This window comes from Acipenser ruthenus, chromosome 3, assembly GCF_902713425.1.
Source record: "Acipenser ruthenus chromosome 3, fAciRut3.2 maternal haplotype, whole genome shotgun sequence".
NCBI lineage: Eukaryota > Metazoa > Chordata > Actinopteri > Acipenseriformes > Acipenseridae > Acipenser > Acipenser ruthenus.
In genome coordinates this window covers 62,079,440-62,092,030 of record NC_081191.1, presented here as the reverse complement: position 1 = coordinate 62,092,030, position 12,591 = coordinate 62,079,440, and the positions used below count along the sequence as shown (strand labels likewise).

At 35.2% G+C, this 12,591-nt stretch overlaps 1 protein-coding gene across 1 annotated transcript in view; it reads left to right on the top strand.

The window, feature by feature from the left end:
• LOC117435701 (aryl hydrocarbon receptor repressor-like) overlaps nucleotides 1-12,591 on the top strand; it is a 102,017-nt gene that overhangs the window by 49,849 nt on the left and 39,577 nt on the right. The window lies entirely within an intron of this gene.

Genomic DNA, 12,591 nt, shown 5'->3' with positions numbered 1-12,591 from the left:
CGTGAATTGTATACACGATTAAATGATTAATTAAGGCTCCAGCCACAGGTGTATAAATAGGGTGATCACGGGTGTTAGTTTAGGTAGTGATGGTGAAGGTGCTGGGTGGTGGGGTTTTGTTGTTTTGTAGTGTATTGTGGTTTGAGGAGTACTGTAAACAAATGCGTGTGAGCGCTTGAACTGCAGCGTTTCTGATCTCTGAGTCTCATTGCCAACGTATACCCTTTCACATCATGCTAAATGAATTTCAAGTGAAAAAACTTGCATTTCTTTTCACATACAATGACATTATTTTTTACACATTATTTTTACATACAATTAACCATTTATACAGTTGGGTTTTTCCTGGAGCAATCTAGGTAAAGTACCTTGCTCAAGGGTACAGCAGCAGTGCCCCCCACCTGGGATTGAACCCACGACCCTCTGGTTAGGAGTCCAGTGCCCTAACCACTACTCCACACTGCTGCAAGCAGTAGTAATCTAGAAAAACGCAAATGAAAAATACGTTCTTATAATTTTGAATGGGAGATGAAGTATCTGGCTTGTTTATCGAGACAGCAAGATGTACTGTAATTTTGGGCATGTGCGTTTCAGGAATGCATGAACAGAAAAGCTAGCGCGACCTATGAGATCTGTACATATATGTGTGTATTAATAGTCTAGGGCTGTCAATGGAACATGAAACAAGTGATGTGATTGGTCGAGCAAGGTTCCAGCTGTCCGTATATTGGATGGATACAGACTTATCACATATTCTAAATCACTGCGCTGCCTCACAGAATTTAAAGTATCGGACAGTAACCATCTTGCTTTTACAGTTACAGATGTACAGCTGTAACTATGAAACCAATAGTGACCAATTACCTGCAAAAAATCTCAAAGTAGTAAGGAGACGTGCCGATTTGGATGCAGAACAATTTAATGAACTGGAAGATAGCAACAAAAAAAAAAAAAGCTGTCGTTATACTCAGTCACCCCGACTTTGTCACTTTAAATAATGTATTAAGCGGTTTGTAAACGCAACAGAAAAACACAAAAATACACTTCTGCACATTATCCACCCTTCTCAGATACAGACCTTGAAAAATTACTGCAATCCGAGATGTCTTTGTGTTTATTTTTATTCCTCTCTGTCTGTTCTGAGTCTGTTCTGCTCAAACAGTGCGTCTGCACTGTCAGTGACAGCGAAAAAAATAACTCGGTGCCAATCATGTTTGCTAATCATTCAATCTGGCCCCAGCACAGTCTGCACGTGAAGTAATTGTGACTTCCCTGTGCCCACATACCAACATACATTTTAAATCACCCGTGCTACATAACCCAAACTATACCAAATAAACCAAATACACCCGGGGCAGGGATTACCCCTTCACAACATGTCTTACAGATATTATATAACTGTGTATATAAGATAAATTACCAATACATGTCTTTGACATATGGGGCTTACCTTTTTGGGCATCTGTGGGTTATTAGTCTCAAATGGACTGTAAAGTCTCATAATCTTTTTAACAGATTAGGAGACTGGTTTATAGATTTAAATACAAATGGGCCACCCGTTTAATACTGCAGCAGATTAGCATTGTGGTTGGAATGCCCTGTAATGAAAACACATTTTCACTGAGCAGTGCTTTGAAAAGAGCAATATCACAGTTATTTCTGTAACAACACGGTCATATTTATTTATTTATTTTCACATTCCCAGCATATTGATTTAATTGTGATCAAGACATATTACAAATATAGCCACAAGCAGGGCCAGATTAACCTATATGCAAATTACACTATCGCGTAGGGCCCCCAGCAGAATTGGTGCCCCACAAGGTCACTGTTTTGTTTGGGACATTTTACAAAAACTTCCTGCCTGCGGGCAGGCACAGGTCACACAGGAACTTGCTTTTCGGTTCATTTTTTTCTTTTATGACAGCTATGCATTTCTTTTTCGATTACAGCATACCTGGTCTCTGAGTCTCTCACACAAGCAGCTTCCTGCTAATGTCCAATACCAAATGCCTCACACCCTCTACCTCCTGGGAGAGATCCGCCTCGTCCTGCAGGAAAAAATGTATGAATCAGGCTCAATTTACGTATTAATTTATTTCAGTTTTAGGGCCCATTTAAAAACCTGTCCTCTCTCAAATGTGCACAGTATGCCTCTTTAAATTTTAGAAACTTTCTTTTTTAATTAGGGGGTTGGAATTTTAGAAAAAAAGGCAGGTAAAGGTAAACGTGTAAAATGCAGGAGGCTGAAGGAAATTCAAACATGGATGTTTGCAGCTGGCATATTATTGCTTAAAAAAAAAGAAGTAAAGGTCAGAAAAGTTATTCCTTTTTTTGTTAAACTGCATTGCTTTGTTCTATTGAATGCAATGCTATTACTGGTCCTTAGACGCAATCTATAAACAGGTTTGGAAAAAAAACAAAAAAAAAAACATTGTTTTTGTTTTGCTATATCTATAATTCTGCTGCTATTGTATATATAATAGCTGCTGGAATTTCTGGTAAACTAACAAAACCACTGATCCATTAAGCCCAGTGGATGTTATCTTATGCACTTGCTAATGCTTTTGTACTTTACTGCCTGAGAGTGAGGCTTGTTTTTTATGTCTGTGATTCATATTGCATCATTTTCTGTTCTATGTTTCCACAGATGTTTGAATGTAAATTAAAATTATCATTAACTACAGTGAGATTTAATTATTATCTTGTGATAACCAATATGCCAATAACACCATTCACCATAATATGCATAGGGCCCTGTGGCAATGTGCTCCGCCCCTGTGTGCATTTCTGTGTTGCGTGCGTGTGTTAATGTTGGTGTATAGAGATGGCTGCACGGGATATAAATGGGTGTGTGCAGCATAAGTATTTAAATTGTATAATTGTATTTAGGCACAAGGATGGCACAAATCACTTCACGTGCATTTAAAGTATGTAATATGTGAGCACGGGGTTGCACGTAATTCATTCACGTGCTGGGATTCAAGTGAATAATTAATCAGTAATTGAATCCCAGCACAACAGTATATATAGACACATTTTCATTCACTCGGGGTTGGGTGTTCAGGGCGAAAGAACGGGACAGAGAGGAGGTAATGAGAATAATAATAATAATAATAATATTATTAAGTGTTTCTCATCGTGTTTGTTCGTCCCTGTTTGTTAGTGTGTGTTCGTTTTTGTTTGTCTCTTTATTTTGGCTACCAGTGCCGTGCCCTGTGTTTTGTGTTACAACCTTTTTATTTTCTGTCTGTTAATTATTAAATGCTGAGCGCGATCACACGCTCAGCTTCACCAAAACCCCAAGTCTCTGTTGTTTATTTCCTGGATCTGGTCTGACGCCACCCACTCCGGCCGTCTTTGTGACAGGCCCCCAGAATATGGGTTAGCGTAGGGCCCCTACGTCTTTTAATCCGGCCCTGGCCACATGTCTGCATGCTTGTTGACAGCAAGAACATTTTTAAAAATCATAGTTTGGATAAAAACATAAGCCAAGTCATTTTTTTTTATTTTGTCGTCACAATGTTCTTTGTCAGTTTTGATCATTAATTAATGAAAGATTTTTGTATATTTTTGTTTTGTTTTAATTCTTTAGCTTTTGTTTTAAATGACTAATGGTCAGAGTTTGGATTTCTATTAAATACGAGTAGCTTGTACAATGTGAAAATATAGATCCCACAATGTTGTAATGGAAGTAAGATATAATGTTTTAACTAAAATCTAAGCATATACAATTTATTCTAATAATCTCTAAAAGACCACTGAACACTTCAAGTTTTAAACATTGATTGTGTTATATTTTCCTTGAAATGTTTTTTTAAGTACTTTGATAGCCTTGTTTTCACAGGTGTCCTGGTAAGACACTAGTACAGAGGCTAAGAATGCAAAATGCATGAAAAATAAACAGCACAGAATTAAATGACTATGGGGCAAAAACATTTCAAGGCGAACCAATATATATATATATATATATATATATATATATATATATATATATATATATATATAGGGGAAGAACCAAGATGTCTGATTCATTATAACGACTGACCTATAAATATGCTGACGAAACTGTGTTGATGGGGGTGGTAGTTTGATGAATTGCTTTGATATCCAGTGAAATAACATTTCAATACTTGTCCCTTGTATTATAAAATCGTCAGAGTTCAGCCAACAAAGTTCAGAGTGAACCAAAAAAGCATTTTTAATTGTGATGAATGTAGTGGTTTGTGGTAAAACAAGCCATTTAGCTATTAATTTACCCATTAAAAGATTGAAGCTTTTATCGGGTGCAGTTACTTCAGTATGCAATTTACTCCTTGTACAGTGTTTGCAGGCTGCTAGCAAAATGCATAGCTGGGCACAATTTGCAATTGTTTTGTAAACAACCTAAAGTTAAATAAGCGCAGAAAACTTCATATGGAAGTCTTTTAAAAGAAGATAACAAGGGCAACGACCTTAAGGAAACCTAAATCTGTTCTACTATAAACAGTTTGGTTTAGTTATTGCACTGTCAATTGAGGAGCCTGGGGAAATGTTAATATTTGTTTTTTACGAGCTGCCTCTCCTGGCAAGTGTAAATGTTTTGCCAGATAGTTCCATGATTGTACCACAACACCCATGTAAATGAGACAGAAAACTGCTTTCAAATGTGAAAGTGACAAATACCACCTGTTATCTTATGTAATATTTGAGGTCTACTTTAAGTTAAATTGACTTGTGGAAAAAGTCTGAAAATCATGGCATTGCACGAAATGTTGACAGATGTCCGAGTCCTGTTCAGATTCACATTTAATCTTGCTCAAGCTCCCTCTAATCATATTATCCCCTATGAGATAGGGAAGCATCGACTTCATAAATATTGGCTTAATCAGAAAACCAATTTTAAGACTGGAAAATCATTTTAAAAAACCCTTAGACTCTTTTGGTCTGTAATTTAAGAAGCCAAAAATATTGTTACAGTTTCTTGGGATGTCAAGAAATGTTCAGAAAAAAAAAAAAAATACACTGCTTTATTTCTTGGTTTCTATTCCTCGTCTAGGTGCTAATTGTCTAACTGACAGAGGCAACCAGGCGGAGAAGGTGAAATACAGTATATTATTATTATTATTATTATTATTATTGCTTTTCATCTAAATTGGGGTTAAAACAAGTGGTTAAGCTTGTGTATGAATTAATATGGAATTACTTCATTACACGCAATCTAAATAGAAATCGTATTTTGAATTCATACACAATTATTTTCAATGAAAAGGGCTACTTGATAATAATATATGACAATCATCCAAAGCCAAAGTTATGTGGACTAAACTAACCCTTTTATGTTTAAAAGCATGCATTATCTTTGATAGTTCTGTTCTCTGAACATTTTAATTAATAGGCCATTCACAGACGGATTAAAGTTGTTAGGATTGGTATTGTGCCAGCCATTTACTAGTTTTCAGGAAAAGGAGGATGTTGGATAAGTCACTGTGTGTGTCAGAAATTGGGCCAGGTGACTGGTATTTTAAATAAACAGAAGTAAACATTTGAGTCCTTAAATCAACTTTTGAGTTGTTTGTTACTAGTGTTGTAAAATTACCAGTTGTAATTACTTAAACAAAAAATGAAGGAAGTTACATTTTAATGTAAAAATGTGGATAAGTCTGTCATACTGTGTCAGTCAGCTTTCCTGATCGTTCAGGGATTGTGATCAGGGGAATCCTCATTAAAGATACTTAACGCAAATGTAGCAAGCAGCCGAGTAAGTGGGCATTAGAAAAGATATATAATATATTCTTGTTGAAACACCAAGAGACAAATCTATTCTGCATGCAGGTGTATTCTTCTTCATGAATACCAAAGGGCTTTGGTAATTCCTTAGGGAGTAGTACATGTCTTCAACCCTTCAGCATCCATGCTGGCAGTGAGCCAAGAGTGGTTGAAGGAATATACCATCTTCTAAGGACTTACATTTCTTTGGGGGTGAGGTAAAATGGGTTTGTGGTTAGTGTAACTGTAATATATTGATAATTTTAAGTGCCGCTATTGCAAAAAGGATTGCTTATATCTAATGGATTGTATTAATTTTGTAAGTTAAACAAAAAACGTTGTTGGGTGGCCACGTCCAAACTATCATTTAAAGTGTGCTGATAAGAGAAATACCACAGTGTCTTCCATCAATAATATTAACTAATGTACGTCCATACATACTGTATTAGGAGAAATGATTATGCTTTGAGTTGATTTTCAATATATTCATCCAGATTTATAACAAAAAAAGCTACAGTAAATAGACAAAATAAATAAATCTGGTAACATGAAATAATATTTCAAATATTTATTATTTTATTGAAAATAGCAAGTATATTATTTGCTGTAATACAGAGTGAGTAATACAGAGTAGTACATGTCTTCAACCCTTCAGCATCCATGCTGGCAGTGAGCCAAGAGCGGTTGAAGGAATATACCATCTTCTAAGGACTTACATTTCTTTGGGGGTGAGGTAAAATGGGTTTGTCAATTATTTTGCCTTTAGGTCCATGGCCCACAAAGGAGCAATATCTCAATTTCTTCATCAAAGGACCCCATAAGAAAAAAAAAAAAACCAAAACAGAATGAGTTCCCACTTTTGTTGCTGGGAGCCCAAGCTTGACATTTAGTTATGGCAATCGCACTGGAAATGTACTATGGTATACTATAGTCATGTTTTCCGATTTCACATTGACTATTTCTCTCAAATCTGTGAGGGTGATAATCCAATGTGGCTCTGGGGGGACCACATATCACAGCTTGAGACACAACCAGTTTTTATTTTACATCAATGGAAGATGTTGGATAGGTACCCACTGATTTAGATTCACTACACTGTTCCCTAGATAGAGCTCAGTCTTGCAGCACTTCAGTGACAGCAGCCATTTAGTCCCATTTAATGCAAAGATATGGAATCCACTCTGAGCCCTGATGAAGAGAAGCCTTTGCTAGCTTCACACCTTGAACTTTATCTTTGAAGATGTATTACACTGATGAAGACACTAGATTAAACATTTGTGTTTAACTTTATTATTGAATGTTTTTGAAGTTACGAATGAAAAAACAGTGAAACATGACCTAATAGAAGCATGAAACTGAACTCACAGTTTGCTTCAGTTACACTAGAACTAGTTGGAAAAGGTTTTGACAGTGGTTTATCTCTTGGATACGGTACATTTTAAATCTGCATTTACGTTTTCCAAGAAAATCTGATATAATTGATGCAGTAAAGCCAAAAATGTCTATGTTGCTAAAAGTGTCTCAAGGGATTTGAATTTTAGTTTAGATATAAACATACAGTACAGTCCTTTTCCTCAAAGCTTTCATTTTAAATCTGCATACAAATGCTGACATTCTGTTTCCTTGGACACTAGAAGCTTCAGGACTTTAATTCAAAGCTAGTTAGTGGATAAATTATTTCAATTGGTAAACTTGCATTTGAGTACGATTCCCAAGTTATTAAACTCTTTCACAACTTCAGTGTACACAGTATAGCAACACACCCCTTATAAAAGTTTACAATAGTAAAAGCATAGTGAAAGCATGGTAAATCATAGGTAAGCATTGTAAAGAATAACTAGCTATAGTAAAGCTTATTAATAAACATTGCAAACTAGGGTATATGGTAAATGTATAGTATAACCATGCCATGGGAAAAGCATGGTAAAACTTCAAAAATACTGTGCACAAATACTGTGGTAAACTTTTACAAGGGACCTGATAGCCCTTTGTAAATGTTTAGTGTGGTATGCCTTCATAAAAGCACTGCAAGGAGCAGTAAAACATATTATAAAGCTAATCAAACAGTGATCAATACCTTAGCCACAGAATGCATCATTACTGATTATTAACTCATTGGTAAAACCACTACTGAAGCAAACATTGCACCATGCAGACATACAGATGTAGTTGAGACAAAATCCAGTATCTTTTAAAAGTACTTCTATAAACAAAACCCCACGACACTATGAGGTTATGGGATAAATCAACTCACACCCTTGCAGGTTTTTAACATGGGGCAGCAGTGTGGTGTAGTGGTTAGGGCTCTGGCCTCTTGACCGGAGGGTCGTGGGTTCAGTCCCAGGTGGGGGACACTGCTGCTGTACCCTTGAGCAAGGTACTTTACCTAGATTGCTCCAGTAAAAACCCAACTGTATAAATGGGTAATTTTATGTAAAATAATGTGATATCTTGTAACAATTGTAAGTCGCCCTGGATAAGGGTGTCTGTTAAGAAATAAATAATAATAATAATACTGAAGTGAAAGCTTGGTAATGCACAAAAGACAAGTTAGTTGAAATATTGTACAAACCATGGTTGACCAGAGTAAAGCACAGAAAATGCATATTACAAGCATAGAAAAAGCAATTAAGAAAAATTAAAGAAATGAAAAAAAAAAGTTTTACAAATTGAAAAGTTATTCAGTTTTGATATTTCACTTCATAGTTTCAAATTCAGATGTTTTACACAATTCTCCCTTCATTTTGTTCAGAAGAATTTAAATTTATAAAGTACATACCTAATCCCATGTTATAAGTGTTAATGATATCAACTTTAGTTAGAGCATTTTGCATTAAAAAGATTGAGGAGGTCAGTTCTTCATAATTTCTACTTCAAACTAATTAAGTCGTCTTTCAGTTGTATCTGAATTATTTTTCAGCTCAGAGGGAAGTATCTTAAATGAATATAGATGTTATAGTGTCTAATTAGAGAAATTGGTGCTTTATTTTGGACTAATGAAAAATCATGCGGAAATGTCTATAAAAACTTTGTTTCACAATATGAAAATTCCCTCAAAGCTCCCAAAATGTATATCTCTTTGTTTTTTCTTTCAAACTTTTCAAAAAGGAAAATATCCAGTATGAAGAAAAGCTGTAGCAATTAATGATGAATGATACTGAAATGTATACCAGAACTTTGATCCACAATATAATAACAGTTCTTCAAACCATAAAAGTGTACTTTTTAAATAATGACATGAAAACACAAACAATGTTTGGCCCTTCTCCACAAATAAATAAGTGTCTTTCCTGACTTCATGCCACATTACCTAAAAAATTAAGTTCCAGACAATATATAATGAAGCATTAGGTTCCATTACATTGCAGGCTTAACCTTTATGAAGAGCACTGGGTGCTTGCCAGCAGTCATCAATATTTAACAGCTGTTGTTATTATGGAATTCTTTACAGGCTAATGTGGCTTGCCTGCTTGCACGCAATGGTTTGAATGAATGCCAGAACTGTGTCAGAGACAAGAAGAGATTGACAGACGGTTAGCTTGCGTGACAGTGAGGCTTTGGTCAGCCAGCAGTCTCTTTCTGAAAAAGTCTGCTTTCCCTCCCTGAGGTTTCTCTTCATTGGATTTCCTTGAGAAGGGGGAGGGGAACTGAGGGGCGGTAATAGGGTAATGAGATGCCTTGCTGCCAGCCCCGCTACCCACATGCCTCAAGTGAAGATACATTTTCACTGTATGCACGCAAGGCTGTCGGGGGAAGGGAATACTCACATGTGTCTGGCGCACTTTAGTGGAGCGCTGATGCCAAAAGATGGCACCCCTAAAATGTTCACTGTCTATGGGAAAACTATTACCCTCAATCTCCCAGACAGAAATGAGTGCCCAAGAAAAACAAGAGTACTTCAACAAAAGACTAAAAGCCTTATTCCCAAACATCAAACAGCTCAGAATTGTCTAATAAAAAAATAAAGAAATGTCTACAGAGAGAACTGGATTTTACAAAACCATAAAATGTGTCCAATAAATCTAACAACATTTAAAGTTGCTGTAGGTCTATATTGAGCTCCTGATATATTGTAGACATATATGTTTTTTTTTTTTTTACAAAAGCTCTATAAAAATATGCAGTAACATTATATGTAAACGGTTCATATTTACTGTATATGTGCACTGTATTATTGCTCTTTCTGTATTTTACCTTAATCTGCCTCCTCGCAAAGGCCGCACTTTGAATTACAGCTGTTTCCTTATTGAAACAGATGATGAATGATCCTAGTATTTAGGGCTTGTTATATTGTAATTGCATGTTCTTTTGGGACAGGTTTAGAAGAACATTCTTTATCTGTGATGTCACTACAACAATAGTTTAAAAAAACACTTGAAAACAGTGCATCTGTGCAAATGAATCCAGTGGATTATATGTAATGCTTGAATTCAGCAACAAGTCAAACAACAACATTCCTTGTATCTGCATTATGTTGCACAATGTACAGCAAAAACAAAGTGGGGGTTAGAAAAGATTCTAGTCAAAACAGCCTTTGACAAGATGCTTAATTCTTAATGATTAATTGTTCTATTTGTCTAATGAAAAAAAAAGTTGACTTTAATAATTAATCATTCCATGTATTTATCTTTCCTAAATTCATATCCTTTCAAAGTTTTCAAGGAGCATGAATATTATTAAGTCATGACAAACTGGATCTAAAAAAAAATGCAGTAAGATTCATTTCCGTGAGTGGTTACAGTCAAGAACAATTTAACTCACTGTACTATATTTATTCTACATAAGCATACCAGCCGGCCTGTAATAGGAACAATGAGTATGCTTATATAAATAGTTTGAAAATCTGCAGGAACCCTGGTTAAGATAATTCTTCTCTTACAATACCTTCAAGCAATATATCTCTTATAGCACTGTGTACACATACCATATATGTTACTGTGAATGTTTCTTCAGTAATATACTGAAACATCAGAAATGGTGATCATAATACTAAGGCATATTTTCCGTGACTAAACTCTTCCTGTTTGTAAGCCGGCCCTCGGGATCACAGTGTCTTCTGATTTTCATTCCAACTGAGCTCTCAATTACTTAACTAAACCCTTACTTTAACTAATAATTTGTTTAATTTGTTTTAATTGCTCTCAGCTACTAAAAAGTTACAGATTTGAAGTTACTTACACAATGTTATAGTTAACTTGAAATATCCAACTGTTAAGAGCTAAAACAATTAAAAAGGCCTAAATAAGCAAATTATTAGTTGTCGTTGTAAACATAGCCACTTTTTACATTTTAGTATTTTTTCTTTAGTTGTGGTTTTGTGTAGTGTTTGGAAATTATGCAACGGAACATCGTGATGATCTAAATTATATTTATAAGACAACAAAGATAAAGATGTGTGGCATTTAAATCTTTCTTTACAATCATTTCATACACAGGAGCTTTTCAGCTAGACTCATTCTACACAGTAAAACTTTCATTATGAACTGAAAGCCTCCATTTAGTATGTCTTTATTATCAGTGACTATTAGGGTTTAGCCGGGACAGTACTGGTTTTCCATCAATTCCATCAAATCAATATTTTGCTCAAAATCTTTTAAAGGTCCCTGTTTTCAGCCACTTCATGTAGTGCGACACACTCTAAATACCTTTTGTCAAACAACGGCTTTTAGTATATGGCACCTGCAATGAAAACAAAATAAAAACAAGGTACTTGGGTAATCAAGAACATTATTTTTATAAAGTGATTGCACAAGCGTACGTGCTTATTCCTCAGTACGCTATGTGTTTTCATTTAGTTCATATTCAATATGAATTGACAATTTTGTGTAATATGGTCATTTTGTAGCTGTTCAATTCTGGCGGGATTTAGGCCAGACAGAGCAACAAGAGGTTGCAAGCATCCGAATCCACCAGGTTAAACCACATCAACAACGTCAATAAATAGAGCCTGGTGCAGTGAGTAAAGAAAAGAAAGAAAGAAAAATGCCAAAACGTAAATGCATTCTTAATGATTTATTATTATTATTATTATTATTATTATTATTATTATTATTATTGAACTCAATACGGAATACGTACAACAAAATATGGGTACTTAAACTAATTAGCCACAAATTATACACCCAGGAGTGTAGTGAAATTAGCTAGCTGCTTAAAAACACAAACAAAACAAAAAACAAAAACAAAAAAAAGATAATACTAAGAGAGCCCTTATTTAAATGGTTTAATTAGTCTTATCAATTATTTCACAATGTCTCCCGGTTTTGAGCTTTGAAAATCCTGTCACTCTAGTGACTATGATAGTGTTTTCAAAAACATTACTAATGAATGTTGTAATAGTCTTTTATTACTGCCTCAGATTTGTATTTGCATGTCGGTTGGGTAAAAGTAATCCATATGCCCATTCGTAGCTGTTTGCAGTTCCCCTCAAAAAAAAAAAAAAAAAAAAATTCTGTGAATCAGTTCCTTAACAACCAAACAAAATACTAGCCAGAAAGTAACAGTAATACTTTTCTGTCTCACAGAAGAACAACATTTCCTGCATATTTATTGTACATCGAGGTATATTTTTTATGCTCTCTGGAACTTTTTAAATTCCTTTTCTGTACCTGTTCCTTGACTTCTTAAAGAAAAAAAAAAAACTGTGCTTTCGTCTTGGCAGCTCTGATGCAAATATCATGTAAACAGAACCAAGACATTTACTGTAATGCATGTACCAGTAATACTATTGCCTTAGGGTTACAAACGTTATTTCAGTTCAGAGTTTCAATAACCCAGAGTTGTGGGTTTGTAGATGTTTCATTTTCTTCCATGCCCGCGGTCCTGAGGCGCATGTACGCCACC